Raw genomic sequence first — 21,298 nt, forward strand, 5'->3', positions numbered from 1 at the left:
CATTCTCATTCAAAGTTGCAAGTTACTATGTAGGAACAAGTTTGTATAGGTATTTCAAAGATGCCCAGAACTGAGCTAAATGTTGTATGTCTCCAACTCCTAGAAATAACTTCATGCCCCATCTCCCTTACTTCCAGCTAGTAAGGATCACATAATTCCTAACAAAGTTTTGACACAGATTCTCAATTCGGGCATTCAGAACATATAGCACGTTGCTGTAAGCAAGCACATTCTCATTCAAAGTTGCAAGTTACTATATAGGAACAAGTTTGTATAGGTATTTCAAAGATGCCCAGAACTGAGCTAAATTGGTATGTCTCCAACTCCTAGAAATAGCTTCATGCCCCATCTCCCTTACTTCCAGCTAGTAAGGATCACATAATTCCTAACAAAGTTTTGACACAGATTCCCAATTCGGGCATTCAGAACATATAGCACGTTGCTATAAGCAAGCACATTCTCATTCAAAGTTGCAAGTTACTATGTAGGAACAAGTTTGTATAGGTATTTCAAAGATGCCCAGAACTGAGCTAAACTTGGTATGTCTCCAACTTCTAGAAATAACTTCATGCCCCATCTCCCTTACTTCCAGCTAGTAAGGATCACATAATTCCTAACAAAGTTTTGACACTGATTCCCAATTCGGGTATTCAGAACATATAGCACGTTGCTGTAAGCAAGCACATTCTCATTCAAAGTTGCAAGTTACTATGTAGGAACAAGTTTGTATAGGTATTTCAAAGATGCCCAGAACTGAGCTAAACGTTGTATGTCTCCAACTCCTAGATATAACTTCATGCCCCATCTCCCTTACTACCAGCTAGTAAGGATCACATTATTTCTAACAAAGTTTTGACACATATTCCCAATTCGGGCATTCAGAACATATAGCACGTTGCTGTATGCAAGCACATTCTCATTCAAAGTTTCAAGTTACTATGTAGGAACAAGTTTGTATAGGTATTTCAAAGATGCCCAGAACTGAGCTAAACTTGGTATGTCTCCACCTCCTAGAAATAACTTCATGACCGATCTCCCTTACTTCCAGCTAGTAAGGATCACATAATTTCTAACAAAGTTTTGACACAGATTCCCAATTCGGGCATTCAGAACATATACCACGTTGCTGTAAGCAAGCACATTCTCATTCAAAGTTGCAAGTTACTATGTAGGAACAAGTTTGCATAGGTATTTCAAAGATGCCCAGAACGGAGCTAAACTTGGCATGTCTCCAACTCCTAGAAATAACTTCATGCCCCATCTCCCTTACTTCCAGCTAGTAAGGATCACATAATTCCTAACAAAGTTTTGACACAGATTCCCAATTCGGGCATTCAGCACATATAGCCCGTTGCTGTAAGCAAGCACATTCTCATTCAAAGTTGCAAGTTACTATGTAGGAACAAGTTTGTATAGGTATTTCAAAGATGCCCAGAACTGAGCTAAACTTGGTATGTCTCCAACTCCTAGAAATAACTTCATGCCCCGTCTCCCTTACTTCCAGCTAGTAAGGATCACATAATTCCTAACAAAGTTTTGACACAGATTCCCAATTCGGGCATTCAGAACATATAGCACGTTGTTGTAAGCAAGCACATTCTCATTCAAAGTTGCAAGTTACTATGTAGGAACAAGTTTGTATAGGTATTTCAAAGATGCCCAGAACTGAGCTAAATGTTGTATGTCTCCAACTCCTAGAAATAAATTCATGCTCCATGTCCCTTACTTCCAGCTAGTAAGGATCACATAATTTCTAACAAAGTTTTGACACAGATTCCCAATTCGGGCATTCACAACATATAGCACGTTGCTGTAAGCAAGCACATTCTCATTCAAACTTGCAAGTTACTAGGTAGGAACAAGTTTGTATAGGTATTTCAAAGATGCCCAGAACTGAGCTAAACTTGGTATGTCTCCAACTCCTAGAAATAACTTCATGCCCCATCTCCCTTACCTCCAGCTAGTAAGGATCACATAATTCCTAACAAAGTTTTGACACAGATTCCCAATTCGGGCATTCAGAACATATAGCACGTTGCTGTAAGCAAGCACATTCTCATTCAAAGTTGCAAGTTACTATGTAGGAACAAGTTTGTATAGGTATTTCAAAGATGCCCAGAACTGAGTTAAATGTTGTATGTCTCCAACTCCTAGAAATAACTTCATGCCCCATCTCCCTTACTTCCAGCTAGTAAGGATCACATAATTCCTAACAAAGTTTTGACACAGATTCTCAATTCGGGCATTCAGAACATATAGCACGTTGCTGTAAGCAAGCACATTCTCATTCAAAGTTGCAAGTTACTATGTAGGAACAAGTTTGTATAGGTATTTCAAAGATGCCCAGAACTGAGCTAAACCTTGTATGTCTCCAACTCCTAGAAATAACTTCATGCCCCATCTCCCTAACTTTCAGCTAGTAAGGATCACATAATTCCTGAGAAAGTTTTGACACAGATTCCCAATTCGGGCATTCAGAACATATAGCACGTTGCTGTAAGCAAGCACATTCTCATTCAAAGTTGCAAGTTACTATGTAGGAACAAGTTTGTATAGGTATTTCAAAGATGCCCAGAACTGAGCTAAACGTTGTATGTCTCCAACTCCTAGAAATAACTTCATGCCCCATCTCCCTTACTTCCAGCTAGTAAGGATCACATAATTCCTAACAAAGTTTTGACACAGATTCCGAATTCGGGCATTCAGAACATATAGCACTTTGCTGTAAGCAAGCACATTCTCATTCAAAGTTGCAAGTTACTACGTAGGAACAAGTTTGTATAGGTATTTCAAAGATGCCCAGAACTGAGCTAAACTTGGTATGTCTCCAACTCCTATAAATAACTTCATGCCCCATCTCCCTTACTTCCAGCTAGTAAGCATCACATAATTCCTAACAAAGTTTTGACACAGATTCCCAATTCGGGCATTCAGAACATATAGCACGTTGCTGTAAGCAAGCACTTTCTCATTCAAACTTCCAAGTTACTATGTAGATACAAGTTTGTATAGGTATTTCAAAGATGCCCAGAACTGAGCTAAACTTGGTATGTCTCCAACTCCTAGAAATAACTTCATGCCCCATCTCCATTACTCCCAGCTAGTAAGCATCACATAATTCCTAACAAAGTTTTGACACAGATTCCCAATTCGGGCATTCAGAACATATAGCACGTTGCTGTAAGCAAGCACATTCTCATTCAAAGTTGCAAGTTACTATGTAGGAACAAGTTTGTATAGGTATTTCAAAGATGCCCAGAACGGAGCTAAACTTGGCATGTCTCCAACTCCTAGAAATAACTTCATGCCCCATCTCCCTTACTTCCAGCTAGTAAGGATCACATAATTCCTAACAAAGTTTTGACACAGATTCCCAATTCGGGCATTCAGAACATATAGCACGTTGCTGTAAGCAAGCACATTCTCATTCAAAGTTGCAAGATACTATGTAGGAACAAGTTTGTATAGGTATTTCAAAGATGCCCAGAACTGAGCTAAACTTGGTATGTCTCCAACTCCTAGAAATAACTTCATGCCCCATCTCCATTACTTCCATCTAGTAAGGATCACATAATTCCTAACAAAGTTTTGACACAGATTCCCAATTCGGGCATTCAGAACATTTAGCACGTTGCTGTAAGCAAGCACATTCTCATTCAAAGTTGCAAGTTACTATGTAGGAACAAGTTTGTATAGGTATTTCAAAGATGCCCAGAACTGAGCTAAACTTGGTATGTCTCCAACTCCTAGAAATAACTTCATGCCCCATCTCCCTTACTTCCAGCTAGTAAGGATCACATAATTCCTAACAAAGTTTTGACACAGATTCCCAATTCGGGCATTCAGAACATATAGCACGTTGCTGTAAGCAAGCACATTCTCATTCAAAGTTGCAAGTTACTATGTAGGAACAAGTTTGTATAGGTATTTCAAAGATGCCCAGAACTGAGCTAAACGTTGTATGTCTCCAACTCCTAGAAATAAATTCATGCTCCAAGTCCCTTACTTCCAGCTAGTAAGGATCACATAATTTCTAACAAAGTTTTGACACAGATTCCCAATTCGGGCATTCACAACATATAGCACGTTGCTGTAAGTAAGCACATTCTCATTCAAACTTGCAAGTTACTAGGTAGGAACAAGTTTGTATAGGTATTTCAAAGATGCCCAGAACTGAGCTAAACTTGGTATGTCTCCAACTCCTAGAAATAACTTCATGCCCCATCTCCCTTACCTCCAGCTAGTAAGGATCACATAATTCCTAACAAAGTTTTGACACAGATTCCCAATTCGGGCATTCAGAACATATAGCACGTTGCTGTATGCAAGCACATTCTCATTCAAAGTTGCAAGTTACTATGTAGGAACAAGTTTGTATAGGTATTTCAAAGATGCCCAGAACTGAGCTAAATGTTGTATGTCTCCAACTCCTAGAAATAACTTCATGCCCCATCTCCCTTACTTCCAGCTAGTAAGGATCACATAATTCCTAACAAAGTTTTGACACAGATTCTCAATTCGGGCATTCAGAACATATAGCACGTTGCTGTAAGCAAGCACATTCTCATTCAAAGTTGCAAGTTACTATATAGGAACAAGTTTGTATAGGTATTTCAAAGATGCCCAGAACTGAGCTAAATTGGTATGTCTCCAACTCCTAGAAATAGCTTCATGCCCTATCTCCCTTACTTCCAGCTAGTAAGGATCACATAATTCCTAACAAAGTTTTGACACAGATTCCCAATTCGGGCATTCAGAACATATAGCACGTTGCTGTAAGCAAGCACATTCTCATTCAAAGTTGCAAGTTACTATGTAGGAACAAGTTTGTATAGGTATTTCAAAGATGCCCAGAACTGAGCTAAACTTGGTATGTCTCCAACTTCTAGAAATAACTTCATGCCCCATCTCCCTTACTTCCAGCTAGTAAGGATCACATAATTCCTAACAAAGTTTTGACACTGATTCCCAATTCGGGTATTCAGAACATATAGCACGTTGCTGTAAGCAAGCACATTCTCATTCAAAGTTGCAAGTTACTATGTAGGAACAAGTTTGTATAGGTATTTCAAAGATGCCCAGAACTGAGCTAAACGTTGTATGTCTCCAACTCCTAGAAATAACTTCATGCCCCATCTCCCTTACTACCAGCTAGTAAGGATCACATTATTTCTAACAAAGTTTTGACACATATTCCCAATTCGGGCATTCAGAACATATAGCACGTTGCTGTATGCAAGCACATTCTCATTCAAAGTTTCAAGTTACTATGTAGGAACAAGTTTGTATAGGTATTTCAAAGATGCCCAGAACTGAGCTAAACTTGGTATGTCTCCACCTCCTAGAAATAACTTCATGACCGATCTCCCTTACTTCCAGCTAGTAAGGATCACATAATTTCTAACAAAGTTTTGACACAGATTCCCAATTCGGGCATTCAGAACATATACCACGTTGCTGTAAGCAAGCACATTCTCATTCAAAGTTGCAAGTTACTATGTAGGAACAAGTTTGTATAGGTATTTCAAAGATGCCCAGAACGGAGCTAAACTTGGCATGTCTCGAACTCCTAGAAATAACTTCATGCCCCATCTCCCTTACTTCCAGCTAGTAAGGATCACATAATTCCTAACAAAGTTTTGACACAGATTCCCAATTCGGGCATTCAGCACATATAGCCCGTTGCTGTAAGCAAGCACATTCTCATTCAAAGTTGCAAGTTACTATGTAGGAACAAGTTTGTATAGGTATTTCAAAGATGCCCAGAACTGAGCTAAACTTGGTATGTCTCCAACTCCTAGAAATAACTTCATGCCCCGTCTCCCTTACTTCCAGCTAGTAAGGATCACATAATTCCTAACAAAGTTTTGACACAGATTCCCAATTCGGGCATTCAGAACATATAGCACGTTGTTGTAAGCAAGCACATTCTCATTCAAAGTTGCAAGTTACTATGTAGGAACAAGTTTGTATAGGTATTTCAAAGATGCCCAGAACTGAGCTAAATGTTGTATGTCTCCAACTCCTAGAAATAAATTCATGCTCCATGTCCCTTACTTCCAGCTAGTAAGGATCACATAATTTCTAACAAAGTTTTGACACAGATTCCCAATTCGGGCATTCACAACATATAGCACGTTGCTGTAAGCAAGCACATTCTCATTCAAACTTGCAAGTTACTAGGTAGGAACAAGTTTGTATAGGTATTTCAAAGATGCCCAGAACTGAGCTAAACTTGGTATGTCTCCAACTCCTAGAAATAACTTCATGCCCCATCTCCCTTACCTCCAGCTAGTAAGGATCACATAATTCCTAACAAAGTTTTGACACAGATTCCCAATTCGGGCATTCAGAACATATAGCACGTTGCTGTAAGCAAGCACATTCTCATTCAAAGTTGCAAGTTACTATGTAGGAACAAGTTTGTATAGGTATTTCAAAGATGCCCAGAACTGAGCTAAATGTTGTATGTCTCCAACTCCTAGAAATAACTTCATGCCCCATCTCCCTTACTTCCAGCTAGTAAGGATCACATAATTCCTAACAAAGTTTTGACACAGATTCTCAATTCGGGCATTCAGAACATATAGCACGTTGCTGTAAGCAAGCACATTCTCATTCAAAGTTGCAAGTTACTATATAGGAACAAGTTTGTATAGGTATTTCAAAGATGCCCAGAACTGAGCTAAATTGGTATGTCTCCAACTCCTAGAAATAGCTTCATGCCCCATCTCCCTTACTTCCAGCTAGTAAGGATCACATAATTCCTAACAAAGTTTTGACACAGATTCCCAATTCGGGCATTCAGAACATATAGCACGTTGCTGTAAGCAAGCACATTCTCATTCAAAGTTGCAAGTTACTATGTAGGAACAAGTTTGTATAGGTATTTCAAAGATGCCCAGAACTGAGCTAAACTTGGTATGTCTCCAACTTCTAGAAATAACTTCATGCCCCATCTCCCTTACTTCCAGCTAGTAAGGATCACATAATTCCTAACAAAGTTTTGACACAGATTCCCAATTCGGGTATTCAGAACATATAGCACGTTGCTGTAAGCAAGCACATTCTCATTCAAAGTTGCAAGTTACTATGTAGGAACAAGTTTGTATAGGTATTTCAAAGATGCCCAGAACTGAGCTAAACGTTGTATGTCTCCAACTCCTAGAAATAACTTCATGCCCCATCTCCCTTACTACCAGCTAGTAAGGATCACATTATTTCTAACAAAGTTTTGACACATATTCCCAATTCGGGCATTCAGAACATATAGCACGTTGCTGTATGCAAGCACATTCTCATTCAAAGTTGCAAGTTACTATGTAGGAACAAGTTTGTATAGGTATTTCAAAGATGCCCAGAACTGAGCTAAATGTTGTATGTCTCCAACTCCTAGAAATAACTTCATGCCCCATCTCCCTTACTTCCAGCTAGTAAGGATCACATAATTCCTAACAAAGTTTTGACACAGATTCTCAATTCGGGCATTCAGAACATATAGCACGTTGCTGTAAGCAAGCACATTCTCATTCAAAGTTGCAAGTTACTATATAGGAACAAGTTTGTATAGGTATTTCAAAGATGCCCAGAACTGAGCTAAATTGGTATGTCTCCAACTCCTAGAAATAGCTTCATGCCCCATCTCCCTTACTTCCAGCTAGTAAGGATCACATAATTCCTAACAAAGTTTTGACACAGATTCCCAATTCGGGCATTCAGAACATATAGCACGTTGCTGTAAGCAAGCACATTCTCATTCAAAGTTGCAAGTTACTATGTAGGAACAAGTTTGTATAGGTATTTCAAAGATGCCCAGAACTGAGCTAAACTTGGTATGTCTCCAACTTCTAGAAATAACTTCATGCCCCATCTCCCTTACTTCCAGCTAGTAAGGATCACATAATTCCTAACAAAGTTTTGACACTGATTCCCAATTCGGGTATTCAGAACATATAGCACGTTGCTGTAAGCAAGCACATTCTCATTCAAAGTTGCAAGTTACTATGTAGGAACAAGTTTGTATAGGTATTTCAAAGATGCCCAGAACTGAGCTAAACGTTGTATGTCTCCAACTCCTAGAAATAACTTCATGCCCCATCTCCCTTACTACCAGCTAGTAAGGATCACATTATTTCTAACAAAGTTTTGACACATATTCCCAATTCGGGCATTCAGAACATATAGCACGTTGCTGTATGCAAGCACATTCTCATTCAAAGTTTCAAGTTACTATGTAGGAACAAGTTTGTATAGGTATTTCAAAGATGCCCAGAACTGAGCTAAACTTGGTATGTCTCCACCTCCTAGAAATAACTTCATGACCGATCTCCCTTACTTCCAGCTAGTAAGGATCACATAATTTCTAACAAAGTTTTGACACAGATTCCCAATTCGGGCATTCAGAACATATACCACGTTGCTGTAAGCAAGCACATTCTCATTCAAAGTTGCAAGTTACTATGTAGGAACAAGTTTGTATAGGTATTTCAAAGATGCCCAGAACGGAGCTAAACTTGGCATGTCTCGAACTCCTAGAAATAACTTCATGCCCCATCTCCCTTACTTCCAGCTAGTAAGGATCACATAATTCCTAACAAAGTTTTGACACAGATTCCCAATTCGGGCATTCAGCACATATAGCCCGTTGCTGTAAGCAAGCACATTCTCATTCAAAGTTGCAAGTTACTATGTAGGAACAAGTTTGTATAGGTATTTCAAAGATGCCCAGAACTGAGCTAAACTTGGTATGTCTCCAACTCCTAGAAATAACTTCATGCCCCGTCTCCCTTACTTCCAGCTAGTAAGGATCACATAATTCCTAACAAAGTTTTGACACAGATTCCCAATTCGGGCATTCAGAACATATAGCACGTTGTTGTAAGCAAGCACATTCTCATTCAAAGTTGCAAGTTACTATGTAGGAACAAGTTTGTATAGGTATTTCAAAGATGCCCAGAACTGAGCTAAATGTTGTATGTCTCCAACTCCTAGAAATAAATTCATGCTCCATGTCCCTTACTTCCAGCTAGTAAGGATCACATAATTTCTAACAAAGTTTTGACACAGATTCCCAATTCGGGCATTCACAACATATAGCACGTTGCTGTAAGCAAGCACATTCTCATTCAAACTTGCAAGTTACTAGGTAGGAACAAGTTTGTATAGGTATTTCAAAGATGCCCAGAACTGAGCTAAACTTGGTATGTCTCCAACTCCTAGAAATAACTTCATGCCCCATCTCCCTTACCTCCAGCTAGTAAGGATCACATAATTCCTAACAAAGTTTTGACACAGATTCCCAATTCGGGCATTCAGAACATATAGCACGTTGCTGTAAGCAAGCACATTCTCATTCAAAGTTGCAAGTTACTATGTAGGAACAAGTTTGTATAGGTATTTCAAAGATGCCCAGAACTGAGCTAAATGTTGTATGTCTCCAACTCCTAGAAATAACTTCATGCCCCATCTCCCTTACTTCCAGCTAGTAAGGATCACATAATTCCTAACAAAGTTTTGACACAGATTCTCAATTCGGGCATTCAGAACATATAGCACGTTGCTGTAAGCAAGCACATTCTCATTCAAAGTTGCAAGTTACTATATAGGAACAAGTTTGTATAGGTATTTCAAAGATGCCCAGAACTGAGCTAAATTGGTATGTCTCCAACTCCTAGAAATAGCTTCATGCCCCATCTCCCTTACTTCCAGCTAGTAAGGATCACATAATTCCTAACAAAGTTTTGACACAGATTCCCAATTCGGGCATTCAGAACATATAGCACGTTGCTGTAAGCAAGCACATTCTCATTCAAAGTTGCAAGTTACTATGTAGGAACAAGTTTGTTTAGGTATTTCAAAGATGCCCAGAACTGAGCTAAACTTGGTATGTCTCCAACTTCTAGAAATAACTTCATGCCCCATCTCCCTTACTTCCAGCTAGTAAGGATCACATAATTCCTAACAAAGTTTTGACACAGATTCCCAATTCGGGTATTCAGAACATATAGCACGTTGCTGTAAGCAAGCACATTCTCATTCAAAGTTGCAAGTTACTATGTAGGAACAAGTTTGTATAGGTATTTCAAAGATGCCCAGAACTGAGCTAAACGTTGTATGTCTCCAACTCCTAGAAATAACTTCATGCCCCATCTCCCTTACTACCAGCTAGTAAGGATCACATTATTTCTAACAAAGTTTTGACACATATTCCCAATTCGGGCATTCAGAACATATAGCACGTTGCTGTATGCAAGCACATTCTCATTCAAAGTTTCAAGTTACTATGTAGGAACAAGTTTGTATAGGTATTTCAAAGATGCCCAGAACTGAGCTAAACTTGGTATGTCTCCACCTCCTAGAAATAACTTCATGACCGATCTCCCTTACTTCCAGCTAGTAAGGATCACATAATTTCTAACAAAGTTTTGACACAGATTCCCAATTCGGGCATTCAGAACATATACCACGTTGCTGTAAGCAAGCACATTCTCATTCCAAGTTGCAAGTTACTATGTAGGAACAAGTTTGTATAGGTATTTCAAAGATGCCCAGAACTGAGCTAAACGTTGTATGTCTCCAACTCCTAGAAATAACTTCATGCCCCATCTCCCTTACTTCTAGCTAGTAAGGATCACATAATTTCTAACAAAGTTTTGACAAAGATTCCCAATTCGGGCATTCAGAACATATAGCACGTTGCTGTAAGCAAGCACATTCTCATTCAAAGTTGCAAGTTACTATGTAGGAACAAGTTTGTATAGGTATTTCAAAGATGCCCAGAACGGAGCAAAACTTGGCATGTCTCCAACTCCTAGAAATAACTTCATGCCCCATCTCCCTTACTTCCAGCTAGTAAGGATCACATAATTCCTAACAAAGTTTTGACACAGAAGCCCAATTCGGGCATTCAGAACATATAGCACGTTGCTGTAAGCAAGCACATTCTCATTCAATGTTGCAAGTTACTATGTAGGAACAAGTTTGTATAGGTATTTCAAAGATGCCCAGAACTGAGCTAAACCTTGTATGTCTCCAACTCCTAGAAATAACTTCATGCCCCATCTCCCTAACTTTCAGCTAGTAAGGATCACATAATTCCTGAGAAAGTTTTGACACAGATTCCCAATTCGGGCATTCAGAACATATAGCACGTTGCTGTAAGCAAGCACATTCTCATTCAAAGTTGCAAGTTACTATGTAGGAACAAGTTTGTATAGGTATTTCAAAGATGCCCAGAACTGAGCTAAACGTTGTATGTCTCCAACTCCTAGAAATAACTTCATGCCCCATCTCCCTTACTTCCAGCTAGTAAGGATCACATAATTCCTAAGAAAGTTTTGACACAGATTCCGAATTCGGGCATTCAGAACATATAGCACTTTGCTGTAAGCAAGCACATTCTCATTCAAAGTTGCAAGTTACTACGTAGGAACAAGTTTGTATAGGTATTTCAAAGATGCCCAGAACTGAGCTAAACTTGGTATGTCTCCAACTCCTATAAATAACTTCATGCCCCATCTCCCTTACTTCCAGCTAGTAAGCATCACATAATTCCTAACAAAGTTTTGACACAGATTCCCAATTCGGGCATTCAGAACATATAGCACGTTGCTGTAAGCAAGCACTTTCTCATTCAAACTTCCAAGTTACTATGTAGATACAAGTTTGTATAGGTATTTCAAAGATGCCCAGAACTGAGCTAAACTTGGTATGTCTCTAACTCCTAGAAATAACTTCATGCCCCATCTCACTTACTTCCAGCTAGTAAGGATCTCATAATATTCCTAACAAACTTTTGACACAGATTCCCAATTCGGGCATTCGGAACATATAGCACGTTTCTGTAAGCAAACACATTCTCATTCAAAGGTGCAAGTTACTATGTAGGAACAAGTTTGTATAGGTATTTCAAAGATGCCCAGAACTGAGCTAAACTTGGTATGTCTCCAACTCCTAGAAATAACTTCATGCCCCATCTCCATTACTCCCAGCTAGTAAGCATCACATAATTCCTAACAAAGTTTTGACACAGATTCCCAATTCGGGCATTCAGAACATATAGCACGTTGCTGTAAGCAAGCACATTCTCATTCAAAGTTGCAAGTTACTATGTAGGAACAAGTTTGTATAGGTATTTCAAAGATGCCCAGAACGGAGCTAAACTTGGCATGTCTCCAACTCCTAGAAATAACTTCATGCCCCATCTCCCTTACTTCCAGCTAGTAAGGATCACATAATTCCTAACAAAGTTTTGACACAGATTCCCAATTCGGGCATTCAGAACATATAGCACGTTGCTGTAAGCAAGCACATTCTCATTCAAAGTTGCAAGATACTATGTAGGAACAAGTTTGTATAGGTATTTCAAAGATGCCCAGAACTGAGCTAAACTTGGTATGTCTCCAACTCCTAGAAATAACTTCATGCCCCATCTCCATTACTTCCATCTAGTAAGGATCACATAATTCCTAACAAAGTTTTGACACAGATTCCCAATTCGGGCATTCAGAACATTTAGCACGTTGCTATAAGCAAGCACATTCTCATTCAAAGTTGCAAGTTACTATGTAGGAACAAGTTTGTATAGGTATTTCAAAGATGCCCAGAACTGAGCTAAACTTGGTATGTCTCCAACTCCTAGAAATAACTTCATGCCCCATCTCCCTTACTTCCAGCTAGTAAGGATCACATAATTCCTAACAAAGTTTTGACACAGATTCCCAATTCGGGCATTCAGAACATATAGCACGTTGCTGTAAGCAAGCACATTCTCATTCAAAGTTGCAAGTTACTATGTAGGAACAAGTTTGTATAGGTATTTCAAAGATGCCCAGAACTGAGCTAAACGTTGTATGTCTCCAACTCCTAGAAATAAATTCATGCTCCAAGTCCCTTACTTCCAGCTAGTAAGGATCACATAATTTCTAACAAAGTTTTGACACAGATTCCCAATTCGGGCATTCACAACATATAGCACGTTGCTGTAAGTAAGCACATTCTCATTCAAACTTGCAAGTTACTAGGTAGGAACAAGTTTGTATAGGTATTTCAAAGATGCCCAGAACTGAGCTAAACTTGGTATGTCTCCAACTCCTAGAAATAACTTCATGCCCCATCTCCCTTACCTCCAGCTAGTAATGATCACATAATTCCTAACAAAGTTTTGACACAGATTCCCAATTCGGGCATTCAGAACATATAGCACGTTGCTGTATGCAAGCACATTCTCATTCAAAGTTGCAAGTTACTATGTAGGAACAAGTTTGTATAGGTATTTCAAAGATGCCCAGAACTGAGCTAAATGTTGTATGTCTCCAACTCCTAGAAATAACTTCATGCCCCATCTCCCTTACTTCCAGCTAGTAAGGATCACATAATTCCTAACAAAGTTTTGACACAGATTCTCAATTCGGGCATTCAGAACATATAGCACGTTGCTGTAAGCAAGCACATTCTCATTCAAAGTTGCAAGTTACTATATAGGAACAAGTTTGTATAGGTATTTCAAAGATGCCCAGAACTGAGCTAAATTGGTATGTCTCCAACTCCTAGAAATAGCTTCATGCCCCATCTCCCTTACTTCCAGCTAGTAAGGATCACATAATTCCTAACAAAGTTTTGACACAGATTCCCAATTCGGGCATTCAGAACATATAGCACGTTGCTGTAAGCAAGCACATTCTCATTCAAAGTTGCAAGTTACTATGTAGGAACAAGTTTGTATAGGTATTTCAAAGATGCCCAGAACTGAGCTAAACTTGGTATGTCTCCAACTTCAAGAAATAACTTCATGCCCAATCTCCCTTACATCCAGCTAGTAAGGATCACATAATTCCTAACAAAGTTTTGACACTGATTCCCAATTCGGGTATTCAGAACATATAGCACGTTGCTGTAAGCAAGCACATTCTCATTCAAAGTTGCAAGTTACTATGTAGGAACAAGTTTGTATAGGTATTTCAAAGATGCCCAGAACTGAGCTAAACGTTGTATGTCTCCAACTCCTAGAAATAACTTCATGCCCCATCTCCCTTACTACCAGCTAGTAAGGATCACATTATTTCTAACAAAGTTTTGACACATATTCCCAATTCGGGCATTCAGAACATATAGCACGTTGCTGTATGCAAGCACATTCTCATTCAAAGTTTCAAGTTACTATGTAGGAACAAGTTTGTATAGGTATTTCAAAGATGCCCAGAACTGAGCTAAACTTGGTATGTCTCCACCTCCTAGAAATAACTTCATGACCGATCTCCCTTACTTCCAGCTAGTAAGGATCACATAATTTCTAACAAAGTTTTGACACAGATTCCCAATTCGGGCATTCAGAACATATACCACGTTGCTGTAAGCAAGCACATTCTCATTCAAAGTCGCAAGTTACTATGTAGGAACAAGTTTGTATAGGTATTTCAAAGATGCCCAGAACGGAGCTAAACTTGGCATGTCTCCAACTCCTAGAAATAACTTCATGCCCCATCTCCCTTACTTCCAGCTAGTAAGGATCACATAATTCCTAACAAAGTTTTGACACAGATTCCCAATTCGGGCATTCAGCACATATAGCCCGTTGCTGTAAGCAAGCACATTCTCATTCAAAGTTGCAAGTTACTATGTAGGAACAAGTTTGTATAGGTATTTCAAAGATGCCCAGAACTGAGCTAAACTTGGTATGTCTCCAACTCCTAGAAATAACTTCATGCCCCGTCTCCCTTACTTCCAGCTAGTAAGGATCACATAATTCCTAACAAAGTTTTGACACAGATTCCCAATTCGGGCATTCAGAACATATAGCACGTTGTTGTAAGCAAGCACATTCTCATTCAAAGTTGCAAGTTACTATGTAGGAACAAGTTTGTATAGGTATTTCAAAGATGCCCAGAACTGAGCTAAATGTTGTATGTCTCCAACTCCTAGAAATAAATTCATGCTCCATGTCCCTTACTTCCAGCTAGTAAGGATCACATAATTTCTAACAAAGTTTTGACACAGATTCCCAATTCGGGCATTCACAACATATAGCACGTTGCTGTAAGCAAGCACATTCTCATTCAAACTTGCAAGTTACTAGGTAGGAACAAGTTTGTATAGGTATTTCAAAGATGCCCAGAACTGAGCTAAACTTGGTATGTCTCCAACTCCTAGAAATAACTTCATGCCCCATCTCCCTTACCTCCAGCTAGTAAGGATCACATAATTCCTAACAAAGTTTTGACACAGATTCCCAATTCGGGCATTCAGAACATATAGCACGTTGCTGTAAGCAAGCACATTCTCATTCAAAGTTGCAAGTTACTATGTAGGAACAAGTTTGTATAGGTATTTCAAAGATGCCCAGAACTGAGCTAAATGTTGTATGTCTCCAACTCCTAGAAATAACTTCATGCCCCATCTCCCTTACTTCCAGCTAGTAAGGATCACATAATTCCTAACAAAGTTTTGACACAGATTCTCAATTCGGGCATTCAGAACATATAGCCCGTTGCTGTAAGCAAGCACATTCTCATTCAAAGTTGCAAGTTACTATGTAGGAACAAGTTTGTATAGGTATTTCAAAGATGCCCAGAACTGAGCTAAATTGGTATGTCTCCAACTCCTAGAAATAGCTTCATGCCCCATCTCCCTTACTTCCAGCTAGTAAGGATCACATAATTCCTAACAAAGTTTTGACACAGATTCCCAATTCGGGCATTCAGAACATATAGCACGTTGCTGTAAGCAAGCACATTCTCATTCAAAGTTGCAAGTTACTATGTAGGAACAAGTTTGTATAGGTATTTCAAAGATGCCCAGAACTGAGCTAAACTTGGTATGTCTCCAACTTCTAGAAATAACTTCATGCCCCATCTCCCTTACTTCCAGCTAGTAAGGATCACATAATTCCTAACAAAGTTTTGACACAGATTCCCAATTCGGGTATTCAGAACATATAGCACGTTGCTGTAAGCAAGCACATTCTCATTCAAAGTTGCAAGTTACTATGTAGGAACAAGTTTGTATAGGTATTTCAAAGATGCCCAGAACTGAGCTAAACGTTGTATGTCTCCAACTCCTAGAAATAACTTCATGCCCCATCTCCCTTACTACCAGCTAGTAAGGATCACATTATTTCTAACAAAGTTTTGACACATATTCCCAATTCGGGCATTCAGAACATATAGCACGTTGCTGTATGCAAGCACATTCTCATTCAAAGTTTCAAGTTACTATGTAGGAACAAGTTTGTATAGGTATTTCAAAGATGCCCAGAACTGAGCTAAACTTGGTATGTCTCCACCTCCTAGAAATAACTTCATGACCGATCTCCCTTACTTCCAGCTAGTAAGGATCACATAATTTCTAACAAAGTTTTGACAAAGATTCCCAATTCGGGCATTCAGAACATATAGCACGTTGCTGTAAGCAAGCACATTCTCATTCCAAGTTGCAAGTTACTATGTAGGAACAAGTTTGTATAGGTATTTCAAAGATGCCCAGAACGGAGCAAAACTTGGCATGTCTCCAACTCCTAGAAATAACTTCATGCCCCATCTCCCTTACTTCCAGCTAGTAAGGATCACATAATTCCTAACAAAGTTTTGACACAGAAGCCCAATTCGGGCATTCAGAACATATAGCACGTTGCTGTAAGCAAGCACATTCTCATTCAATGTTGCAAGTTACTATGTAGGAACAAGTTTGTATAGGTATTTCAAAGATGCCCAGAACTGAGCTAAACCTTGTATGTCTCCAACTCCTAGAAATAACTTCATGCCCCATCTCCCTAACTTTCAGCTAGTAAGGATCACATAATTCCTGAGAAAGTTTTGACACAGATTCCGAATTCGGGCATTCAGAACATATAGCACTTTGCTGTAAGCAAGCACATTCTCATTCAAAGTTGCAAGTTACTACGTAGGAACAAGTTTGTATAGGTATTTCAATGATGCCCAGAACTGAGCTAAACTTGGTATGTCTCCAACTCCTATAAATAACTTCATGCCCCATCTCCCTTACTTCCAGCTAGTAAGCATCACATAATTCCTAACAAAGTTTTGACACAGATTCCCAATTCGGGCATTCAGAACATATAGCACGTTGCTGTAAGCAAGCACTTTCTCATTCAAACTTCCAAGTTACTATGTAGATACAAGTTTGTATAGGTATTTCAAAGATGCCCAGAACTGAGCTAAACTTGGTATGTCTCTAACTCCTAGAAATAACTTCATGCCCCATCTCACTTACTTCCAGCTAGTAAGGATCTCATAATATTCCTAACAAACTTTTGACACAGATTCCCAATTCGGGCATTCGGAACATATAGCACGTTTCTGTAAGCAAACACATTCTCATTCAAAGGTGCAAGTTACTATGTAGGAACAAGTTTGTATAGGTATTTCAAAGATGCCCAGAACTGAGCTAAACTTGGTATGTCTCCAACTCCTAGAAATAACTTCATGCCCCATCTCCATTACTCCCAGCTAGTAAGCATCACATAATTCCTAACAAAGTTTTGACACAGATTCCCAATTCGGGCATTCAGAACATATAGCACGTTGCTGTAAGCAAGCACATTCTCATTCAAAGTTGCAAGTTACTATGTAGGAACAAGTTTGTATAGGTATTTCAAAGATGCCCAGAACGGAGCTAAACGTTGTATGTCTCCAACTCCTAGAAATAACTTCATGCCCCATCTCCCTTACTTCCAGCTAGTAAGGATCACAAAATTCCTAATAAAGTTTTGACACAGTTTCCCAATTCGGGCATTCAGAACATGTAGCACGTTGCTGTAAGCAAGCACATTCTCATTCAAAGTTGCAAGTTACTATGTAGGAACAAGTTTGTATAGGACTTTCAAAGATGCCCAGAACTGAGCTAAACTTGGTATGTCTCCAACTCCTAGAAATAACTTCATGCCCCGTCTCCCTTACTTCCAGCTAGTAAGGATCACATAATTCCTAACAAAGTTTTGACACAGATTCCCAATTCGGGCATTCAGAACATATAGCACGTTGTTGTAAGCAAGCACATTCTCATTCAAAGTTGCAAGTTACTATGTAGGAACAAGTTTGTATAGGTATTTCAAAGATGCCCAGAACTGAGCTAAACGTTGTATGTCTCCAACTCCTAGAAATAAATTCATGCTCCAAGTCCCTTACTTCCAGCTAGTAAGGATCACATAATTTCTAACAAAGTTTTGACACAGATTCCCAATTCGGGCATTCACAACATATAGCACGTTGCTGTAAGTAAGCACATTCTCATTCAAACTTGCAAGTTACTAGGTAGGAACAAGTTTGTATAGGTATTTCAAAGATGCCCAGAACTGAGCTAAACTTGGTATGTCTCCAACTCCTAGAAATAACTTCATGCCCCATCTCCCTTACCTCCAGCTAGTAAGGATCACATAATTCCTAACAAAGTTTTGACACAGATTCCCAATTCGGGCATTCAGAACATATAGCACGTTGCTGTATGCAAGCACATTCTCATTCAAAGTTGCAAGTTACTATGTAGGAACAAGTTTGTATAGGTATTTCAAAGATGCCCAGAACTGAGCTAAATGTTGTATGTCTCCAACTCCTAGAAATAACTTCATGCCCCATCTCCCTTACTTCCAGCTAGTAAGGATCACATAATTCCTAACAAAGTTTTGACACAGATTCTCAATTCGGGCATTCAGAACATATAGCACGTTGCTGTAAGCAAGCACATTCTCATTCAAAGTTGCAAGTTACTATATAGGAACAAGTTTGTATTGGTATTTCAAAGATGCCCAGAACTGAGCTAAATTGGTATGTCTCCAACTCCTAGAAATAGCTTCATGCCCCATCTCCCTTACTTCCAGCTAGTAAGGATCACATAATTCCTAACAAAGTTTTGACACAGATTCCCAATTCGGGCATTCAGAACATATAGCACGTTGCTGTAAGCAAGCACATTCTCATTCAAAGTTGCAAGTTACTATGTAGGAACAAGTTTGTATAGGTATTTCAAAGATGCCCAGAACTGAGCTAAACTTGGTATGTCTCCAACTTCTAGAAATAACTTCATGCCCCATCTCCCTTACTTCCAGCTAGTAAGGATCACATAATTCCTAACAAAGTTTTGACACTGATTCCCAATTCGGGTATTCAGAACATATAGCACGTTGCTGTAAGCAAGCACATTCTCATTCAAAGTTGCAAGTTACTATGTAGGAACAAGTTTGTATAGGTATTTCAAAGATGCCCAGAACTGAGCTAAACGTTGTATGTCTCCAACTCCTAGAAATAACTTCATGCCCCATCTCCCTTACTACCAGCTAGTAAGGATCACATTATTTCTAACAAAGTTTTGACACATATTCCCAATTCGGGCATTCAGAACATATAGCACGTTGCTGTATGCAAGCACATTCTCATTCAAAGTTTCAAGTTACTATGTAGGAACAAGTTTGTATAGGTATTTCAAAGATGCCCAGAACTGAGCTAAACTTGGTATGTCTCCACCTCCTAGAAATAACTTCATGACCGATCTCCCTTACTTCCAGCTAGTAAGGATCACATAATTTCTAACAAAGTTTTGACACAGATTCCCAATTCGGGCATTCAGAACATATACCACGTTGCTGTAAGCAAGCACATTCTCATTCAAAGTTGCAAGTTACTATGTAGGAACAAGTTTGTATAGGTATTTCAAAGATGCCCAGAACGGAGCTAAACTTGGCATGTCTCCAACTCCTAGAAATAACTTCATGTCCCATCTCCCTTACTTCCAGCTAGTAAGGATCACATAATTCCTAACAAAGTTTTGACACAGATTCCCAATTCGGGCATTCAGCACATATAGCCCGTTGCTGTAAGCAAGCACATTCTCATTCAAAATTGCAAGTTACTATGTAGGAACAAGTTTGTATAGGTATTTCAAAGATGCCCAGAACTGAGCTAAACTTGGTATGTCTCCAACTCCTAGAAATAACTTCATGCCCCGTCTCCCTTACTTCCAGCTAGTAAGGATCACATAATTCCTAACAAAGTTTTGACACAGATTCCCAATTCGGGCATTCAGAACATATAGCACGTTGTTGTAAGCAAGCACATTCTCATTCAAAGTTGCAAGTTACTATGTAGGAACAAGTTTGTATAGGTATTTCAAAGATGCCCAGAACTGAGCTAAATGTTGTATGTCTCCAACTCCTAGAAATAAATTCATGCTCCATGTCCCTTACTTCCAGCTAGTAAGGATCACATAATTTCTAACAAAGTTTTGACACAGATTCCCAATTCGGGCATTCACAACATATAGCACGTTGCTGTAAGCAAGCACATTCTCATTCAAACTTGCAAGTTACTAGGTAGGAACAAGTTTGTATAGGTATTTCAAAGATGCCCAGAACTGAGCTAAACTTGGTATGTCTCCAACTCCTAGAAATAACTTCATGCCCCATCTCCCTTACCTCCAGCTAGTAAGGATCACATAATTCCTAACAAAGTTTTGACACAGATTCCCAATTCGGGCATTCAGAACATATAGCACGTTGCTGTAAGCAAGCACATTCTCATTCAAAGTTGCAAGTTACTATGTAGGAACAAGTTTGTATAGGTATTTCAAAGATGCCCAGAACTGAGCTAAATGTTGTATGTCTCCAACTCCTAGAAATAACTTCATGGCCCATCTCCCTTACTTCCAGCTAGTAAGGATATCATAATTCCTAACAAAGTTTTGACACAGATTCTCAATTCGGGCATTCAGAACATATAGCACGTTGCTGGAAGCAAGCACATTCTCATTCAAAGTTGCAAGTTACTACATAGGAACAAGTTTGTATAGGTATTTCAAAGATGCCCAGAACTGAGCTAAATTGGTATGTCTCCAACTCCTAGAAATAGCTTCATGCCCCATCTCCCTTACTTCCAGCTAGTAAGGATCACATAATTCCTAACAAAGTTTTGACACAGATTCCCAATTCGGGCATTCAGAACATATAGCACGTTGCTGTAAGCAAGCACATTCTCATTCAAAGTTGCAAGTTACTATGTAGGAACAAGTTTGTATAGGTATTTCAAAGATGCCCAGAACTGAGCTAAACTTGGTATGTCTCCAACTTCTAGAAATAACTTCATGCCCCATCTCCCTTACTTCCAGCTAGTAAGGATCACATAATTCCTAACAAAGTTTTGACACAGATTCCCAATTCGGGTATTCAGAACATATAGCACGTTGCTGTAAGCAAGCACATTCTCATTCAAAGTTGCAAGTTACTATGTAGGAACAAGTTTGTATAGGTATTTCAAAGATGCCCAGAACTGAGCTAAACGTTGTATGTCTCCAACTC

The sequence above is a fragment of the Diceros bicornis genome, assembly GCF_020826845.1.
Source record: "Diceros bicornis minor isolate mBicDic1 chromosome 1 unlocalized genomic scaffold, mDicBic1.mat.cur SUPER_1_unloc_2, whole genome shotgun sequence".
Lineage (NCBI taxonomy): Eukaryota > Metazoa > Chordata > Mammalia > Perissodactyla > Rhinocerotidae > Diceros > Diceros bicornis.